The following is a 22,254-nucleotide window of genomic DNA, read 5'->3' on the forward strand; positions in this document are numbered from 1 at the left end:
CCGCCCCTGCATCAAATGGAGCAGGGCATGCCCCCCAGGCCAGCCGATTGGCTGGCCAGAGGATGATGCGATCGGGATTCCCTCAATCGCATGGAGGCTGAGAGCCAGCCCCCGCGCGCATGGTGGGAGGGTGAAGCCCGCAACCCCACCTCCTTCTACGTCGGAAGTGGCTTTGCGAACACGTCTGAGGGTGTAAGCAATCTTGGTGGTGGCTGACACAATCTCACTCCTCCCTCACATGTTCACAAAATATGTTGCAGGCCCTTAAGAGGCGAGTACAAGGACAAGTTGTCTGAAGATCAGGCAATATGGTGCCTTCAGTTGTTGCTGGCCTACCGGTCCCATCATCCATAGCTACTGGCCCTGGAGGATGAGATTGATGGGAGCTGGAGACTTCTGGAAGGTGTCAAATTGGCTTCCCCTTCTGTTACTAGTGTGAAATAAAATACGAGCTTGTTAAAGCCTCAATGACACACTCGGCAATAGATATAGGACACAATATAGATTTTAACCTCTGGGGAAAAACTCTGGAAAAGTGATTTGAAGTTCACAGCATGTTATTCTTTGAAGGAGAACTACTTGAAAATGATTTACAGACGGTGTTTAACTCCAACTAGGCTTGCTAAGATGTATAAGACTGAATCAGATAAGTGTTGGAGATACAAAGAGCTGGACGGAACCTTCTTTCATATGTGGTGGACTTGTAAAAGGGTAAAAGAGTATTGGGAAATAATGAATAATGAAAAAAAAAAAGTTTAAAATCACTTTGCCAAAAAACCCAGAGTCCTTTCTGTCGGGGATAATTCAGATTGAAAGTCCCAGGTGTCAAAAAAGGTTATTTATTTATGTATGCCACTACTGTGGCCCATGTTTTGTTAGCCCCAAAATGGAAAATGAGGGAAGTCCCAAACAAAGAAGAATGGCAACTTAATTTGACAGAATATGCACAGCTTGCAGACTTAACATAGAATAAGAGAACAAGAAGAGCATACATTTAGAGAAGATTGGAAAACATTTATTGAATATATGGGAAATAACTGTACAGCTGAAAACACTGGCAGCAATAAGATAAATTCAACAGTGTAAATAAGTTATGATGGATGTAATAATGGAATGCTGAGTGGTATAGTTTCTGTAAAATATGCAGGGATTTATGATATGTAACATGAACTAGGGAAAGAGAAGGGAAGTCATTGATATTTTAATGATGCAAAATAAGTACTTTAAATTGTAAAACAGAAAATTTAATAAAAATTATATATACACATTGCCTGCCCCTGACAGAGAATATTAAATGGGTAACACATGGGTATGACCTTAAATTAAATTTTGTAATTATGCCAATAAAGGCTGAATGAATGAAAGAAATTTCTGGAATGGTCAAATGTATTTAGAAATTTGATATGAATATTATTGATCTGTTAATATTGCAATGCCTTTTTATTTCTCATTTAGACATTTGCTGGAGTTTTTATCATATTTCTGTGGATGGGTGGGACAAATGCCTTGCAATTTTTAGGTTCTCTATGTTAAGATGATCAGGCTTGGTGGTGCTACCCCCTGCCTCTAGCAATACTTTACAGGTCCAGAGAGGACAGGCATCCTACAGCAGGCATAGGCAACCTCAGCCCTCCAGATGTTTTGGGATTACAATTCCCATCATCCCTGACCACTAGTCCTGTTAGCTAGGGATCATGGGAGTTGTAATCCCAACACATCTGGGGGGCCGAGGTTGCCTATGTCTGTCCTACAGTATATCAACATGGAGGAATAATAATGCATAATAATAGTAAAATAAAATAATAATAATAATAACAATAACAATAATAATAATAATAATAATAATAATAATAATAATAATAATAATAATAATAATAATAATAATTTATTTATACCCCGCTCATCTGGCTGGGTTTCCCCAGCCAATCTGGGCAGCTTTCAACAAAAGATTAAAATACAATAATTCATCAAATATTAAATCCTTCCATAAACAGGGCTGCCTTCAGGAAGGGGAGGAGCGAGACAGTGACAGGGAAGTAGAAGAGAAAAATGTGTGAGTGTCACTTTTCAATTTATGGAACATCTCACTACATTTTTGCCTTTAATCCCAGAGAGGCTGAAATTACTCCTGATAGATCATTGGCCTGCTCTTTTAGATAATACACTGCAACCAGTTAGATAGATATTGGCAAAGCTGAGGCAACGTATCAAAATCTCATTTTTTGAAAAAAGAAAAATGAAAGTGTTAGCCAAGTAAAGCCCTTCCCCACCCCTCACAGGGTTAAGAGATTATACTACCATTCATAAAAATGTTGCAAGCATTGTTGACTATAGTCAATAATGGAACCTTCTGTACTGCCAACCGGGTGCAATGAGTGAAGGGATCATAATAAATCAACCAGATCTACTTGAATGCTGATGGTGGTGTTTGTTCCTTTTCTATTTAGTGCAATCCACAAAGGGTCTATCCACATCTTTTGCCCCATTCTTTCTAGGCACAGGTCCACACTTTAGAGCTCAATGGGCACAAAAGTCAATTCAGGTTTTCCATGAATTGTTGTTTGCTCTGATTCAGCTTTAAAAAGCAAATCTCCACGCGGAAGTCTCTGGAGGAAAGAATAAGTATGCTTGGGCATGGAGCTATAAAGCACAGAGGAAAGGTAAGTGTGAATAAACTCTAAAGTCAGAACAAATCCCTCATATTTCAGCTTCACATGACCCTCATGACTCATTATTATTTTTTTTCCAATCGGCCCATTTCCCACACAACTTGGTACCAATATTCCAGGTCTGTTCCATCATTGGACAACTCTAAGGCATTGTTGTCATTTTTTTTCAAACTTGCACACCTCTTTGGAATATTAGCAAGGGTTCCTCAATGAAAAAGGACAGCAACAAAATAACTTCCATGGAAGACAGCTTGTCCAACAGTCCTCATCTTCCTCTGCAGCCTGTAGCTGCAGTGAAAGGACGATTTGTTTTCTAGGCCATATATGATCCATGTTTGTGCAATACTCCTGTGCAGAGCTCTCGCATGTTGCAGCAAGAGTGGGGCTCCATGGCTGGCCTCAACCTCAGTGTCATAAAACCAGGCTAGTCCCATTCCTTGACATCCACAGACTGAGAGGACACCTCTGAAAAGATTCCACTGTGTGAGAGCAACTGCTCAAATAAGGGCCGTCTTACCCATAGGCACTAGGGGTGCGGGGCATCCGGGTGCCGGGCTCTCAGAGGCACCAGGCCAAGAGTCTGAGGTCCAAGAGGTGAGTCCAGGGAAGAGCCCCGCATGTTGGTCGGAGTGCCGCAGCAAGTTCGGGGGTGACCGAGCCAGCAAGATGCTGAGGCGGGCGGCTGGCTCCGCCCTCCTGTGCGCCTGGGACTGGGTAACCTGGGGAGGGTGGATCTTTGCACCCCGGCGCCACATATGCTTAAGACGGCCCTGGCTCAAATGTACACGTTCCATGTAACTGGGATGTTCACAGAACTGTATGGTTCCTTCAGGTGCTCAACACATTGATATCTGGGGTGGGGGGAAGCCTGGTGAAACAGAATCAGGAGCAGATCCAGCCTTGTTTCAGCATGAGAGTGCCAGTCATTTAGGTAGCATGGGTAAGGTTTGCCTTTTTATGCATGATGATGGCTATGCTCAATAATCTCTCTCAGCATCCTCTGTGAACCGTGTCTGTGCACTAGACACTCCAGGATCTTCTACAATGATAGTAGCCTACAGGGCAGATGCACAGCATTACCACTACAGCTAAATCCGTGTCAAAAGGTTATCCGGAAGGCTGAAAGTCTGAAAAGCATTTCTCTAGGAAATTATCTTGGGCCAAATATATAAAGAAGGTAAGCTTGCAGCTACACATGACTAAATGCAGCAGCTAGATTTATTCCGAGCAATCAGGAAGACAAGCTATATTTAGGAGAAACCCTTTTTTTGGTATGGCCTTTTCTGATCCAAGGATTAAAAAAAGAGAGAGAAAGCTTGACCTGGCTGTGAAAATATTGTAACCTATCAGGCCAGAAAAGATTTAGGGAGTATGACTGATATGCTCAAAGTACCAGCCCCAGAATTCAGATATATTTTTGAAGTCGATTGGCTACAGGATTAAGGCTCCATGCTTAGTTTAACTAAAGAGCTTCTGAGTCAATTCACCTTTCTTTAAACAGTGTGCTCAAGGGCAAAGTCACGTAGAAAGGCAAACAGAGGTTGGCCTCCAGTTTAACACTTGAACAGTTCATACTGTCAGGCAGTCTATAGACTGAATTTATAATCTTATGTGCATTTTCAATGTTTATTTTGATAGTGTCACACTTCATTTTGATGACATGGAAAAAAGTATCTACAGCTGGACTTTTCCCAGAATTTCTTTTTCTCTTCTTTTCTTTTTTACACAGGGTTAAAACTGCAGCATCTCACCACCATTTTCAACAACCGGTACTCTATCCTTATATCTGTACAATAGAAATACACAGCAGCGGGGGGTGGGGGGAAAGAAATAGTTCTTTCAGAACATTCACACACAGCATACGAAAAAACAAAACAAAACCCTAGATCCACCAGTTCGAGCAATTTAGGATGTGGTGGATCTCCAGATTCCTAGATGAGCCCAACATATTGGTGTAAGTCATCAACCCTGGCTTAGCAGGAAATTCAGCAGTGTAACTCTCTCATGGGATGTATGGAGTGTTAGGGGAGTGGTAGTACCTCTGGTGGGGGGACACATTGTGCTCCTTCTGGGGTAGTTTGTCCACCTTTGGTCCCCACAGAGCACTCAAGTCTCCTAGAAGCTATCAGCATGTGACAGCAGCCACATCCTGAGAAATGGTTTCACCTGGCCATCTGAACCAGGTTAGAGTAGTTATGGGTCTCAGTGATTTATGGACTTCCCCTCCATGCGAAGACAGAATCCGGCAGATTGAGCGGATGAGAGAAATAGTACATCCAACAATCAAGAAGGTGATTTGTGCATGTGCTGTAGAGAGAAATGAAGGGCAGATGGGGCTCATCAACATGGGATAGTAACACATCTAGGGGAAGAAAAATTATGATCCTAAAGCTTAGTTGCTTTGCAGGATATCTTCAGGAGAAGAAAAGCGTAAGGCGTGAACCAGGCTTCCTCAACCTCGGCCCTCCAGATGTTTTTGGCCTACAACTCCCATGATCCCTAGGTAACAGGACCAGAGGTCAGGGATAATGGGAACTGTAGTCTCAAAACATCTGGAGGGCCGAGGTTGAGGAAGCCTGGCATAAACCCTAAACAAATCCATAGTGGCCTCCCTAAGATGGTTGGATGGTACCTTGTATACCTCCTTCTGGCAACTCCTGCTGGTGCCAAACATACTGCTCTGCTCTAATCTGACCACATCAGTGAGGCCAAGAGTGGGGTCCTCTCATCTGGGAAACCCAGAACCGCCATGCGCGCTACCCAGGTTGGCACCCTGGAGAGATCACTTCGGCACTGCAAACCTAACAAAAACAACACAGGAGGCAGCAGTTATGAGTTATAAGCTCATAACTGATCTGTTGTCCTTTACACCAACTTAACTTTAGCTGTTGTAAATGTACTCTGGCTTTCCATGCTTAAGATTGATCCCTAAAACAGCCGTAAGGCATTTTAAAATTCACAAAATGTTACGAATGAAATATTTATCACATGTTTTAATTCTGTCTCAGGCTTCATAGAATCATTAGAATTGTAGCGTTGAAAGTAACCACAAGAGTTATCTAGTCCAACTCTCTGCAGTGCAGGTTGTGGGGCTCAAACCCACAACCCTGAGATTTAGCATCTCATGCTCTGCTAGAACACCCTATATTCAATGTTTACACTTGTGGGGGAAATAATTACCTTACCAGCCAAAGTGAGGGTGGAATTTAACTCATAACTAGATGAATTCACCAATGCTCATAAAATGCATTCATTGCCACTGAGGCTACTTGAGCCTCTAATGACAAAGATAGATCCTGGAAAATCCCAAACCTTCTTAGCATCTACACTGTGCCAACCAACCAACCAACCAACCAACCAACCAACCAACCAACCAGAAGAAGCAATTCAAAAGTTCAGTAGCATGAAAATTGTTAGGGTGCAAAATTTCAACACCCAGTGCTGCCTCAATACAGCTGCACACATCCATTGCTGGACTCTGTTGAACCAGGAAAACATAATGACTCTTATCTGTGGCTGTGATCTCCTGGGTGACATGTGCTCTGATAGGCAGTTGAATGTGCAGGCATACTCTGTTTCCCTCCCACCCCCCTCCATGTGGCCCCGGGCCCTGGCAACCCATGCTGCGCCACTGAGTGACATTTTGGGGTTCTTTTAGAAATGCATGGCAGACTACTATGTCAAGAATACCAGGGCTGCTGGCTCCACACACTAAATCCGACCAAAATGCAGTCTAGCTGACCCAGAACATATTTGGGTCATTGCCACACATCAGAATGAGCTGACAAAAATCACCAAGCTGAGCATAAACACTACCAGGAGAGTTTGCATATCAGACTTCAGTCTGGATGGTTTTGATCTAATTGCAACCTGTTTGAAAATACCCTTCAGTTCTTCGTTGCAAACATTAGGAGGACAAATTGCATTGCATCAGTCAGCACAAAAACGAGATAGCCTGATTTTTCATTGAACAAAAGATGATCCCTGAAAGTCTGTTTTACAGCCAAAGAGAGTTCACAAGGGGAAGAAAATACACACTTTACAAATTCTTGACTGGAGAAAGAGCATACTCCAGGCAATTAGTCCCCACTCTTCATTAAGATTCCATATGTCTCCAATTATACAAGTGTCATTAAACACAGAGCTAGTGTAGCTACATACACAAACCTCTGCGGAGCAGATCAGCAAATTATAGCTTTTGCTCAGAAAGAGCAAGTGCTAGTCTAAGAAGAAAGCATTCAGTGCAGTGACAGACGAACAAATGCATCACACAGGGTTAAAATCAAGGACACATCTGCATCCCCCTTCCTTCCAGGGCTTGAGTCAATGTGTTCATCTGTGCTATACAAGCAACACTGGCCATGAACGGAGTCGATGACTAAGAAAAGGTTTTGAAAATACTACAACTGCAACAATTACACAGGTCATCCTTATTGAGAAAGTGCTTTCAGATTAGAATGTTACTCTCTGAAAAGGCTGAGAAGGTTTGGTTTACATGTTATACATATCACACAAAGGCTCCAAAAAATTATAAGAGCAGCTTTCATAAATTCATGGTCAAGGTCAAGTCATTCTGTTGCCAACAGCGGTCAGCAAGATGTCTCGGAAAAGCATACAAGCAGGATGTGATAGTGATGACCATCTCCTGTTTGCCCTTGCTCCTGGGACTCAGCTACATTTTCAAAGCTGATCTGTCACAGGATTATGAAAATTCCACCCACATTTAGATCAGCTAAAGAGTTTCAGGGTCAATATGTCTTTACTCAAACTGTAGGCCCAAAGCAGCATCAGGGAAAAGAGAAACACAGGTTGCCTTCCAGATTTAATACCTTGTCCTGGGACAAAGCCCATGGATAAGCTTTTTGCACACAGTTTTTGAACATGGTGATTTGCCTGAGCATACAAAGGTTTAAAATATAGCAACAGTGGTGAACCTTTGGTCCTCCAGATGTGACTGAACTAGAACTTCCATTGGCCCTAGCAGGTAAGGCCAATTGGCAGTGATGACAAGAGTTGCAGTTCAGCAACATCTGGAGAGCCAAAGGTTCCCTATACCTGAAATATGGAAAGGGTGTGCATGCAAGCCCTTGTTCCCAATGTCCTCAAGAGCTTAAGGTCCTCTCCAGACCTTGTCAGCATTCCCGATCTTGGGGAGCTTTTAAATTCTGTTCAACCAAATATGCTTAGACATCTTCTTTGCCCATGGGATGTTAAAGGAAGGGTGTCTCTCTCTGTGTGTATCCCTGATATGTTCCACCTTTTAAATTCAGGTGTATGTCTGAACAGGGATTCTGTTTCCATGGCTATTGGTTTATTATTTAGAACATCTCTCCTACCTAATCTCCAAAGAGCTCAAGGCAGCTAACAACAAAGATTAAATCGTAAACCAGCAATTTAAAACACCCCTTGCAATTGAATAATTGAGTCGGACAATGCAACCCACCCCACCCCCCACCTGCCATGCTGGAGGAGGTTGAGGTCTCTCTCCACCCAGCTGTGCACGGGGATCCCCTCCATCAAGGAGTTCCTCAATATGCCAGCCCAAATGATGGGTGTAAGTAGACACTGGAAACACCTCAAATGGAAAAGCCTACTGCACACCTGTTATACCTGTGTTAAAGGAAGTAGTATACTGACTGCAAATCTACTACTAATACAAGTTTAAGTTCTTGTTACTAGCTTAATCTTTAAAGCCCTATGTGATTTAATACCAGTTCATCTCTAAGAATGGCTTCTCCTATATAGAGCTGCCTATTCACTAAGAACTTAGGAGGGGGCCCTATTAGTTATGCCATGATGTGCATAGGCTCACATTGTAGCACCTTATAGGAGTGTCTTCTCCCCTTCAGTCTGTGGAATGATCACTGCATCAAGGTTTTACAATCACTTAGCCTGTTCAGTTAATTAAATAATAATAATAATAATAATAATAATAATAATAATAATAATAATAATAATAATTTATTTATACCTCGCCCAGGGCCGGGCTCAGGGTGGCTAGCACCCAATATAAATTACAATAAAATGTAATAGAAAAAAACAAAAACAGTTAATTAAAATACAGCTTAAAATGCAGCTTAAAATGCAGCCTCATTTTAGTGTAGCCCATAAATCAAGACCATAAAGGGAGGAAACATCAGATATTCACCCAAGACAGCTATCCATGCTGGTCCTACATGGGCCAGCAAAAAAGCCAAGGGAAAAATTTATATGCCAAATCCCATATAAGGGGTCAGAGTGAGTCTAAGCCAAAGGCCAGGCGGAACAGCTCTGTCTTGCAGGCCCTGTGGAAAGATGTCAAATCCCACAGGGCCTTGGTCTCTTGTGACAGAGCGTTCCACCAAGTCTTGACAGCTGTTGAAAAATATCTGTTTACTCATGCTTTCTTCAGCCCCTGACACAAGTTGTACAATTCCCTGCTAAAGTAATTGTGATACACTCTTTTAATAGGATTGCTTTGATTGCATATTGAATTGGGTTCAAATTGTTTTGTATTGAATTGTCCTATGCTATACTGCTTTGGTATTATTTTAATGAGAGGCAGTCTGTATTATATCTATTTATTTAAAATATTTACAATGTTGCTCAAAGGAATGCAGAAACTAAACATTTCCTTTTCAATACTAATTAACACTTAATTAAGGTTGGTTCACCAATCTGTGCCTTCATTACTGGAATGATCGTAACCCTGGATGTTGGTGTGTTAAACACAATACATCTCTTCAGGGCATATATGAAGTTGTGGTGTGTTTTTTTTCCCAGTTTGTGCAGGAAACTATCACACACACACAAACACCCAGCCATGCTGGGTCTTCAATATGGATTTACATTTCACATTCATAAGATACTGTGGTACCTCAGGTTAAGAACTTAATTTGTTCTGGAGGTCTGTTCTTAACCTGAAACTGTTCTTAACCTGAGGTACCACTTTAGCTAATGGGGCCTCCCACTGCTGCTGAGCCACCGCTGCACAATTTCTGTTCTCATCCTGAAGCAAAGTTCCTAACCCAAGGTACTATTTCTGGGTTAGCAGAGTCTGTAACCTGAAGCATCTGTAACCCGAGGTACCACTGTAACCAGCTTATAACTTAAAGGCTAATTGATTAGATTTTATACTTGAGGTGCCATGGTTCTCTAAGTCAATCTTGACACATAAATGGGCACAGTTATCCCTGACACAGGTTAAACTGCTGCTGAGACAAGATATGGAGATTGCTTCTCTGTGCAGCTAGCATCATTTATTGCTGTTGGTGATTTCATTGGCATATAGATACACTCCCATTGTTAAATGTCTGACAGAAGAAACAAAACACAGTATTTTGGAGTACATAATTTAGGAAGTGGAGTTTCAGCCCGCTCTCTTGGCTTGAAGATCATGTTCAAAGCCTGTTTCCTTTTCTTGTTTCTCCTGAACACACAAGCTTCCCATCACTTCAGGCCTGAGGTTTTCTGCCCCTGCAGTATGGGATTCTACTGTACAGTATTTTCCAGCAGCTGAAGTTCAGAGGGAAGTTTAGGAATTACTTACAGGACCCATGTAATGTGTCATCTTCATCTTCAGATGCTACCAGCGTGGAGCAGGTCACAAGAGAAGATTGAGCCATTCTGTAGAGCAGGCATAGGCAAACTTGGCCCTCCAGATGTTTTGGGACTACAACTCCCATCATACCTAACTAACAGGACCTGTGGTCAGGGATGATGGGAATTGTAATCCCAAAACATCTGGAGGGCCGAGTTTGCCTATGCCTACTGTAGAGCTGTCCCGAGTGCACCCAATGAGGATGAGCAAATGGATGCAAGTGATGCACATGACACTGACTACTAACTAGAGGCTTATCCACACTTATCCCCTCTATTTCCAGGCACAGCTCTATGCTTTTCAGCTCTGTGTCTGAGCGCCCTATCTTTTGCTCCGTAGCTTTCGCTGCAAAAACTCGCTCTTTAAAACAGAAGCTTCACAAACAGCAACGTGGGTTTCCCGCAGATTGCCATTTGCTTCAATTCAGCTTTAAAGAGTCAGTTTTCAGGGTGGAATAAAAACGTGTAGAAGCCCTAGCTGCAGACCTGTGCTCTGTCTAGGACAGTTGGAGCAATATTGTGGCCCTGCCCCCTCCTGCTTTCTTAAACTCCTTTTAAACACCTGACGGCTCCTCTCCAATGGCAGCTCCAGTTGCTCCCATTACTTTAAGCCCCTTGTGGTGTTTGCCTTCTGGGGTGGGTCATAAGGAAAGGGTTAAATGAGTGTGAAGTGATTGGCCAGTGGGAACCCAAGGGGAGAAGTTAGAGTTGTTCGGAAGTCAGTTGGGAGTTGGAGAAGGAAGAGGGAGGACAAATCTGTGGGTTGGTCTAGTTTTGATGTGAGAGAGTGAGAGAATCTTTTAAGATAAGTCAGATAGACAGTTGGGATAATCAGTTAGAAGTTAATAGGAAGGTATAGGTCAGTAAAGAAACTAAGATTAAGAAACTGACAAGAAAAATTGTCTGAAACCATACCCTTGTTAATGCTTATAAAATAAACTTGCTTATTTGATTTAATGTTAACAACTGTCTGGACTCTGTGTGTACCCGAGAGAAACGGGTTGGTGGCAGCGGGGAAGCAATCACAGTGGTGGCACAGGGATCAATAGACCGTTAAATGTCCGGGGACCCTGTGTGATCGCCACACCCCTCCCTGAAAATGGAGACAGCGGAGGGTGGGGGCAACTGATGGGATTCCAAAGATGCAACTCTTTCTGGGGACGTCATAGGTTCTCCAGCCTCTGAACCCCCCTGCAGCTCTTCTCCTGTCTCCTTTCCCTGAGTCTAGCTGCCTGGGCTCTTCCTCCTGACTCCCCGCATCCACCACCCCTGGCAGCTGCTACACAGGTGCCACAAAACCCCACAAATCACTGTCTTCTTTCCCTGGGCCTCATGTGCATCCTTTGCCAACACGTTCCCCCTCTCCTTGGGCTCTTCCCTGACAAGAACTGTCATGTAAATCAAGCCAAGATGTCTGGCTACTGTTCCGGAATCCACCTAAAATGCTCATGTGCATTTAAAAAAAAAATCACTTTCCTTTCTTGTCACAGGGGGACTTAAAGCATGAACTGACAATTCCAAGGACATCCCCCTTTTTCTAATCAGCTGTAAGTATGGACTCAAAACACAATGGATGACTCTTATGTGCACTGCAGGTTAAATATATATGTCAGAAATCCAGACTTCTGTTTTTCTTTTAATAGACAGGTTCAACATTTACCTTTCAAATGTATCAAAATGTCAGCCAAGTTTTGATTCGTCATGCAGCACCGGCTTATTAATTGCCCCCAAATTATAAATTAAGATTAAATTAATAGGCTAAACTAAGGCTCAAGGTCTACTGACATCAGCCTAAGATATCTGGAGCTAAATCTTTGTCTTTTCCAAGACAAAGTTTCCCGAGTAGCCAATCTCATAGAGAATTTCAGTCAAAGTGAAATGTCCTTTTTTATAGCTTGTGGGGATTAAGTATCAGAAACACATTAGCGAAATGCAAATGGACCTGAAACCCTATAATGGACTGGTGAATAAATGCCTGTGCAAAAGGAAGATATACGGCAAAATCAAATATATCTCCCCCAAGCAAATAGCTTTTAAAGGCAACTATACAATTTGCTTACAAACACTTCACTTTTCAACCTTTAGACAGTTGAAAGCAATCTTTCTGTAAATCAGTCTTATTGCCACTACAAAATGTGGCATTCCATTCAAAATGTCTGTTAACAGTCTAGTCTCTGCATAATGTGCGGGCACAAACCACCCATTCTTAACCATTTCTACATTTGATGAGAAAAATACAGGCATATATTATTATTCACTTACTAAGCAACCTCATAACCAGCATTGCTTGGGAATTATCAAGAAACCCCAAAGACCACTGCAGTTTTAAAATCAGTGACTAAATTCAGGACAGTTTTGAAAGGTTCTGCCAGCTATGTGGATTCAAAATGGTGCCTCACTGTATCCCATAACAGACCAAAAAACAAAACCCACCCCTGCCCTTTGATCTCAGGAATCATGGCACAGAATTTGGTTACAATATCATAAGAGATATCCAAATACTTAGCAAACGACTTTCCAAAATTACATTTATATCCCACTCTACTGTCAACCCCACTTTCTCCTCACACCTAGACTGTGATGTATGTGAGAATGAGTTGTGGTGACATGACAAAAAATGAACATAGAGAAGCTATGGTGGGACAAAGAACCAAGGCCCAATTCAGCTGGCTCCATCTTCCCCCTTAAGTCCTTAAAAAATGGCCTGGTGCTATACAAAAAAAGGGAGGGCAGGTCAAGCAGCTACTACTGCCATCTTTATTCCCAATGCTTCTAGGCCCCATAACTGATGTACACATTTGAGTCAGGATCCATAGACTCTGGGGACAAGGAGGTTTATTAAATAGGGATGTGTCATAGTCCTGTTCTGCCAACCATAGCAGAGCCCAGTGGAGGGAGAAGCCAGCCAACTGGCCAAGGCTCAGAGGGGTACTTGCCTGGAGGCAGAGTCCGTAGGCAAGGTCCAGTCGAGTCCTAAGATCAGGAGTATGTCAGTTCACGTAGTCAGACGATCTGGGGGTCAAGAAAGTCCAAGGTCACAAGAAGCAACAAGGTCTGGCCAGGAAGGACAAACGTTGTTTCCAGCAACTGACTGAGACTGGAAACCCTGCTAAGAAAGCTGGAGCCAGCTAGTTCTCATCAGGAGCAAGAAGGCTGATCAGCAGCAGGTGGAGTCAATTCTTCTGCTCCCTCAGGCTGCTGCTCAGCAGGTGAAGCCAACTCCTAGCCCATGACAGGATGGTGGCAGCAGCAGTCTCACCCAGAATTTTCCTTTACAGTGCTTGACTGAAGGAGGGTCTGTTATCTGCAGCCACTGCTTCCAGCACTACCACCTGTTCCCATTATTACCTGAGGTCTTCGTAAGCTTGTGGGGCTTACTAAGGACGGCTGTTCAGAGGGTGTCAAGCCCAATACATCATTAAACCTGGTGAAGCAACCTGTTACCACCAATATGGATGGATGACAGAGTGGAGTGAATCTCAACCATTGCCCGTCCTGTCCACTCCTTGCCACGATTTTTAAGCGTTTGCTGCTCGCTCCATTTTAAAGCACATAATCATCCGTTCCCTGTTCTCCACTTGCATACGTCGGCTTTTAAATCCTATGCAAACCTCCAGAGCTGAATAGAAATTTACATTGCAGAAAGGGAAAGGAGAATCAGGCCATCGCGCTCCAGAGCTTATCTCCTCCTGCCAAGCCTTGCACTAAGGATCCCATAATTGCTCTGCTACTGCTTACACCAACACAACTTGCTTAAACAATATGCCCTAGATTGCTGTTAGCAACGTCAGCTTTTCCAGGGAAATCGAGGAAGCTAGAGGAAGACTCAGCAGGTACCGGATAGAAGACTAGCTTATAGCAAACTTTGTTTTCAAAATGCACGCTATTAGGTTGCATGATGGTGTGCTCAGTTTCTAATTCAGAACCCTGTTGTGTATAATATATTTTATCAATAGTGGGAAGTAGCTGAGACATTATTCTACGGTAGAATAAATATGCCCAAATTAGCCTAAACTAACAAAACTTGCCTCAGAATAAAAGAGAACTTTACAAATGCCACTACTGCAGTCAGAATTAACTTCAGTGCTGCATTACTTGTTTCTAATGGGACAGGGTATGTCCACTATTTCTCATGGACAAGAAAAGAGTGGGGTAGACAAACCTAATTCTGGGGATAGCTCAGTAGGGATGGAAAAATCAAACAGTATCACTTCCTCTCAGGTTCCCGTTTTTCTAGGCTTAAGTTCAATTCATATTTGTTTGTTTGTGTTTATCTCTAAAGAAAATTCATCAACAATTCCAAATGCAATTTTGCCTAATACACACATTTTGTGTAAGTAATTTCCCCTAATGTTGTGTATTTTTGTATGCTTCTTGCACAAATGTATGCACTTTAAAAAATCCTTTCCCTTAATATACATATTTTTTGTACATGCATTTTGGGTTGGAGAACCTGAAACACATTGGAAAATGCTCTGGAAGATAGTGATGGCTTTGCAAGAGGCTTGGGCCTCAATCTGCAAGCTGGAACTTTGCAAGGCACTCTACAAGTGCCTATCATGTGACATTCATTGAAGGAGGCTTCAGATCTTCTGAGTTCATCATAACTCCTTAATCTCTGCATTCATTCCTCTGAAGTTTTGCAGGGAATGTACTTGGGGAATGACTAGGTTCATACAGATTGCCCACAAAACCACAGAGATGGAAAGGCATCTTCTTCCCCCCCCAATGCAAATCTCTAAAGGCTGCACACAAAAATTACAATTTTCTTTCCCCTCAAAAGAATCGTGGGCATAGCCAGGGGGCGAGGGTGGGGCAACTGACCTTCCTAAATCAAGTACAGTGGTACCTCTGGTTACGTACTTAATTCATTCCGGAGGTCTGTTCTCAACCTGAAACTGTTCTTAACCTGAAGCACCACTTAAGCTAATGGAGACTCCTGCTGCTGCTGCACTGCAAGAGCATGATTTCTGTTCTCATCCTGAGCTTGCAGGGCAGCAGCTGAAGAAGGAGCAAAAAGGGTTTTCTTGTGTGTGTGTTTCTTGTGGCTGATTAGCTGCTCTCCCTGTGCAAAGGTCAGAGGGGGCAGGGTTTCTGTTGAGGAAGGTGATTAGCTGTGGGAGGAGCTTATCAGAGCTTGCAGGGCAGCAGCTGAAGAAGGAGCAAAAAGGGTTTTCTTCTCTGTGTGTTTCTTGTGGCTGATTAGCTGCTCTCCCTGTGCAAAGGTCAGAGGGGGCAGGGTTTCTGTTGAGGCGGTGCGTGCAGTTAGATCCATCTTTTAGATTTAGGGGAGCTAGTCTCAAACGTTTGTTGGGGGAGACCTAGGGATTTTGGGGGGAGTTATTTGTCCTGTCTTCAGGCTTTTTATGATGGAGGACCGCTGTAGTCACCCCCAACGACACGTTCTCAAGATGGAGGGTGAGGGAACAGCTGCAGTTGCCTGCGGTTCCTGCGCAATGTTTGCCATCTTGCCAAAGGTTGCAGGCAGCTTTACCTGCAGCAATTGCTTGTTGATTGCCCTCATAGAAGACAAAGTCCAGCAACTGGAGGAACGTGTAGCTACGCTCCAAAGAATTAGAGAGCTGGAGCTCTTCTTGGAAGCAACAGAGCACACCGTCTCCACCAAGGAGGAGACAGGGGACTCCCCTGAGAAGGAGGCTAGTTCACCAACACAGGAGCCAAATATATGGAGAAACGTGACTCAAAGAAGTAGGAGGCCCAGGGTTCGCTCTGATTGTTTAGAAATATATAGTCGCTTTGAGGTCCTCTCCCCTAGCATGGAAGACGAAGAGCAGACTCCATTTGAGGATCTCTCCCTCATTACAGTCGATCAGGTATATGAAGACGAGCAGCAAAGTCAGTCCTCAGGGAATGTGCAGGCGACCTTGGAATGGACAGCTCACGGAAGAACCCCGACCAGACCTAAGAGGAGGCGTGTAGTGGTGATAGGGGATTCCCTACTGAGGGGAACAGAAGCAGTGATCTGTGGGTCTGACAAGATGTCTTGGGACTTCCGGGTTGGAGCCTCCGACAATGGCGGAATTCCTCTGATTGGGAGGAATTTGCTCCATGGAAATCAGGGTCTGGCCGCCACGGCAAAGGCGGAGACCCACTAAAAATCACAGGCGGGAGAAGCCTGTGAACGTGGGATTCGGCTGGCACCTTTTGCGCCTCCCCTACTCGTGGGGAGACCCGGTTTCGGAGATCCGGAGCGACGTGGGGTGAGCGGCGCGGTGCTTCGAATTGACTGCTTCTTTCACGGAGTGAAGCCGCACTGCTGTTGCCGGAGAGCGCTGACTTTTTCCTGTGGACAATTTGATCTTAAACAACTACCCGTGAGTAGAATGAAAAATTGGATTTTTAAACATCTTAATTTGGCACCGAAACGGGGAGGTTTCAAACAGGAAGTCTGCCTTCCCCTTTTGTAAATAGTTTGAAGCAAAGAGCTTGCAAGCTAAAGTCTTGGAAAGTCCTCTGTAAAGGATTAAACTTCCATCGGTTAAAATCATTAAACTCCCCTTGGAAGCAGGAGAAGAGGGGAAAAAAATTGGGATCGCGTAAGCCTGCAGGAGTGAAGAAAGTTAAATTACCACCGCTCTGAACCTGGAAACGGGCTGCTAGTAAGACTGACGTTTTGGGAAAGTTCATTGACTGTGAATAAAAACGTATCTTGACAGCTAGTTAAATACGAGAAATACATTGTTTCCATTGTCTCCTTCTGCGTTTAAAAAGGAGTAAAAGTAACTGAAAATTGAAACTAATTTTATTGCTTGAATTGTGCTTAAAAGGATTGATACAAATAGAAATTGTTTCCCTCTAGAGGGAGCCTTTGAAACTGTTACAGGAGTTGAGCTGGTGGAATCTCCAGCTGCAAGATAAAAAACCGTGAGAACCAGGGATTGACCTTGGATAGGTTAAGAATGTCGACAGAAGAAGCCTTAGTGATTGCATTTTGTTAGATAAGTGATTCATTGGAACAGCTCCACAAGAAGACGGATCTGATGACTATCAAAATTGATAACTTGGGACAAAAAGTGACTAATTTGGGACAAAAAGTGAACATCTATACAGGAACCATTCAGGAATTGATACAGGAATCTACATTGACATGGCAAACTGTGGAGAAGGCGAGGGAGAAAGTTGTTGTTGTTGAACCTAAAGTAATACGGGTGGAGAGGGAGAGAGCCCCAGCCTTACAGAGGCAATTTGATGACTATAAGTCGTTGCCTTCTATGATTGAATTCAGAGAAAGTCAGATTTTGAGGATTGGAGCCCTGCTTGGACTGGAGAAGGAAAGTTGGATAGATCACCTCATGCAGGGATTTACTGACCTTTGGGACCTGGACCTGGGTCAGGAGGAGATTGGAGTTGTGGGGACTTTCAGATTTGGAGGGATTTTGGTACACGTCCTGAAATATCTTTTGGATTTTAGTTTTAATTACGGAGATTTGGCTGACCTGTCGAGAAGGAATAAAAACATTGCTAGGTCGGAGCTTCCCTGAGATCTACTCTTCAGCATCAAAGGAAGGAAAGCAGAAGACAAAGTAAAGTGCATGTATAAATATGAAGAAGACCTGCAGAAGGGACTTGAAAAAGAGTTAAGAGCCTCGGACTGAAGATCACCAGGTTGATGGACTATATGGAATTGACGGAAATGACTGGCAGAATCCAAGACCAGGGAGAAGAGACGGTGGAAGAAGATTGGAAAAAGTTTAAAGTTTATTTATAGAAATAATGTAAAATTAATGAGTGTCAGAAAAATGTTGGAATGAAATTATATGGCTTTAGTAGAAATGTCATAAGGAGTTAAGCATAAATAAGTATTATAATATTAATGGAAAACAAGGTTAAAATAAGTTAAGATAATTATATGACAGAAAATATAGAAAGATGGAAAGGAATTGCTGAAACAATTAATAGAAGTGGAATACAAAAAGGGAGGTGAGAGGAGGTCGATGAAACAAGGGAATGAAAGATAAGGCATTGAAATGGTATGATGTATGTTTTTAAATTGTTTTTGCTTTGTTTTGTTTAGTCTAATGTGTTAATGTTGCGTTGTGTACTGTTTATATATTGTATTGTATTGGGTTTTTTCCTTTCTTTTGTTTCTTCTTTTTTTCTTTTTCTTCTTTTTTGTAAGATTTAAAAGTAATAAATATTATTATTTTTTTAAAAAAAGACAACATGTCTCGGAAAGTGTGCTGTCTCCCCGGGGCTAAGATCCAAGATGTAACTGAACGACTGCAAGGAATCATAAAACCCAGTGACAAATACCCCTTCCTCTTGGTTCATGTGGGAACCAATGACACTGCAAGCAATAGCCTCCAGAAGATCAAAAGAGACTATGAGGCTCTGGGCAGGAAATTGAAGCAATTAAATGCACAAATTGTCATCTCATCTGTCCTCCCAGTTGAACGACGTGGCCCAGGGAGAGAGGGGGAAATAGTGGAAGTGAACAGCTGGCTTCACAAATTGTGTAAACAGGAACAGTTTGGATTCTTAGATCACGGACTGCAGTTTCTTGAAGATGGACTTCTGGCAAGCGATGGGCTGCACCTCACAACGGTTGGGAGAAATGTTTTTGCCAAAAATCTCAGAAACCTCATCAGGAGGGCTTTAAACTGACTAATGTGGGGGAGGGAGACAGTGCTCCTGAAGGTGGGAGTCTATCAATTGATGAAGATGATCATCCAAATGTCATAGACCAAATGGAGCAAACAGCACGCAGACCTAGTGGTGGGAGGAAAAAATCCTTAAATAAGAGACACGGGGAATGATTCATGGACTTCAATGTCTGTACACTAATGCACAAAGCATGGGAAATAAACAAGATGAGCTTGAGCTCTTGGTACAGCAAACTAAATATGACATAATAGGCATCACTGAAACCTGGTGGGATAAGTCCCACGATTGGAATGTAATAATGGAGGGATACAATCTAATTCAGAGAAACAGACCAGACAAGAAAGGAGGAGGAGTGGCGTTATATGTCAGGGATGTGTATACCTGTGAAGAGATCCAAGATTTAGAACCTCAAAGTCAAAGTGAGAGCATTTGGGTCAAAATTAAGGGAGAGAAGAATAACAGTGACCTCATTGTGGGAGTTTACTATTGATCCCCAAGCCAAACGGAGGACATAGATGATGCCTTCCTGGAACAGATGGCCAAGCATGCAAAAGGAAGGGAGATAGTAGTAATGGGGGACTTCAATTACCCGGATATTTGCTGGATGTCAAACTCAGCCAAGAGCATAAGGTCAAACAGATTCCTCACTGGCCCTGCAGACAACTTCATTGTCCAGAAAGTGGGAGAAGCAACAAGAGGAACAGCCATTTTAGTTAGATCTGGTCCTAACCAATGTTGATGACCTGGTTAGTGGGGTAAAAGTGGAAAGATCATTAGGCACGAGTGATCATGCTCTTCTGAAGTTTACCATACAGCGGAAAGCAGCAGCCAAGCATACTAGGACTCAATTTCTTGACTTTAAGAAAGCCGACTTCATAAAACTTAGGGAAGTGCTGGGTGAGATCCCATGGACAGTAATACTAAAAGGAAAGGGAGTTCATGATGGCTGGGAGTCTGTTAAGAGGGAGATAGTAAAAGCACAACTTCAGGCAATACCAATGAGACGGAAACATGGAAGGTGCCTAAAGAAGCCAGGGTGGCTATCTAAAGAACTTTTAACTGAGGTAAGATTAAAAAAGGATGTGTACAAAAAAATGGAAAAGGGGGGAAACCACCAAAGAGGAATTCAAACAAATAGCCAGCACGTGTAGACAGAAAGTCAGAAAAGCTAAAGCACAGAATGAACTCAGGCTTGCTAGAGAGGTTAAAAGCAACAAAAAAGGCTTTTATGGGTATGTTCATAGCAAAAGGAAGAACAAAGAAACAGTGGGGTCACTCAGAGGAGAAGATGGTGAAATGCAAACAGGGGACACAGAAAGGGCTGAACTCCTCAATGCCTTCTTTGCCTCAGTCTTCTCCAATAAAGAAAACAATGCCCGACCTGAAGAATTTGGAGCAAATGATTCAGCAGAGGAAACACAGCCCAGAATAACTAAGGAGATAGTACAAAAATACTTGGCTAGTTTAGATGTATTCAAATCTCCAGGGCCAGATGAACTGCATCCAAGAGTATTAAAAGAACTGGCAGATGTGATCTCAGAACCACTGGCAGTCATCTTTGAGAATTCCTGGAGAACAGGCGAAGTCCCGGCAGACTGGAGGAGGGCAAATGTTGTCCCTATTTTCAAAAAGGGGAAAAGAGAGGACCCAAATAATTACCGCCCAGTCAGTCTGACATCAATACCAGGGAAGATTCTGGAGCAGATCATTAAGCAAACAGTCGGTGAGCACCTAGAAAGGAATGCTGTGATCACCAATAGTCAGCATGGATTTCTGAAAAATAAGTCATGTCAGACTAACCTGATCTCGTTTTCTGACAGAATTACAAGCCTGGTAGATGAAGGGAATGCAGTGGATTTAGCCTACCTTGATTTCAGCAAGGCATTTGACAAGGTGCCCCATGATATTCTTGTAAAGAAGCTGGTAAAATGCGGTCTTGACTATGCTACCACTCAGTGGATTTGTAACTGGCTGACTGACCGAACCCAAAGGGTGCTCATCAATGGTTCCTCTTCATCCTGGAGAAGAGTGACTAGTGGGGTGCCACAGGGTTCTGTCTTGGGCCCGGTCTTATTCAACATCTTTATCAACGACTTGGATGATGGACTCAAGGGCATCCTGATCAAATTTGCAGATGACACCAAACTGGGAGGGGTGGCTAACACCCCAGAGGACAGGATCACACTTCAAAACAACCTTGACAGATTAGAGAACTGGGCCAAAACAAACAAGATGAATTTTAACAGGGAGAAATGTAAAGTATTGCACTTGGGCAAAAAAAATGAGAGGCACAAATACAAGATGGGTGACACCTGGCTTGAGAGCAGTACATGGGAAAAGGATCTAGGAGTCTTGGTTGACCACAAACTTGATATGAGCCAACAGTGTGACGCAGCAGCTAAAAAAGCCAATGCAATTCTGGGCTGCATCAATAGGAGTATTGCATCTAGATCAAGGGAAGTAATAGTGCCACTGTGTTCTGCTCTGGTCAGACCTCACCTGGAGTACTGTGTCCAGTTCTGGGCACCACAGTTCAAGAAGGACACTGACAAACTGGAACGTGTCCAGAGGAGGGCAACCAAAATGGTCAAAGGCCTGGAAACGATGCCTTATGAGGAACGGCTAAGGGAGCTGGGCATGTTTAGCCTGGAGAAGAGGAGGTTAAGGGGTGATATGATAGCTATGTTCAAATATATAAAAGGATGTCACATGGAGGAGGGAGAAAGGTTGTTTTCTGCTGCAGCTCCAGAGAAGCGGACACGGAGCAATGGATCCAAACTACAAGAAAGAAGATTCCACCTAAAGATTAGGAAGAACTTCCTGACAGTAAGAGCTGTTTGACAGTGGAATTTGCTGCCAAGGAGTGTGGTGGAGTCTCCTTCTTTGGAGGTCTTTAAGCAGAGGCTTGACAACCATATGTCAGGAGTGCTCTGATGGTGTTTCCTGCTTGGCAGGGGGTTGGACTCAATGGCCCTTGTGGTCTCTTCCAACTCTATGATTTTATGAAGCAAAGTTCTTAACCCGAGGTACTATTTCTGGGTTAGAGGAGTCTGTAACCTGAAGTGTATGTAACCTGAAGCATATGTAACCCGAGGTACCACTGTAAATAAATAGAAATACTGAACTAAAAGTAGAAATTGTAGAAAGATCTTGACAGGTTTTCCAAGCACTTGGGTTAAAAGGAAGTAATTTAAAACAACTGTTGTTGAGACATTTCATTCCAAATCTGTTAGACAGAACCAGACAATGTATAATGGCACGTGGGTGTCCTCCCCCCCCAAAAAAAAACATAAATCCTGGTTACGCCCATGAAAAGAAGCCAATATACTTGCAAATTTCATCAGTTCTGGTTATGGACCATTGTTGATTTCCCCATTGTAGT

At 43.1% G+C, this 22,254-nt stretch overlaps 1 long non-coding RNA gene across 1 annotated transcript; it reads left to right on the plus strand.

The window, feature by feature from the left end:
• The first annotated feature begins 2,558 nt into the window (after nucleotides 1-2,558).
• LOC309349320 lies at nucleotides 2,559-4,489 on the plus strand. The gene is made up of 3 exons (XR_014159844.1): nucleotides 2,559-2,660; nucleotides 3,664-3,846; nucleotides 4,399-4,489. It is a non-coding gene; the product is annotated as an uncharacterized lncRNA (long non-coding RNA).
• The last annotated feature ends 17,765 nt before the right edge of the window (nucleotides 4,490-22,254 follow it).

This window comes from Podarcis erhardii, assembly GCF_964252035.2.
Source record: "Podarcis erhardii genome assembly, chromosome: 8".
NCBI classification, from domain to species: Eukaryota; Metazoa; Chordata; class Lepidosauria; order Squamata; family Lacertidae; genus Podarcis; species Podarcis erhardii.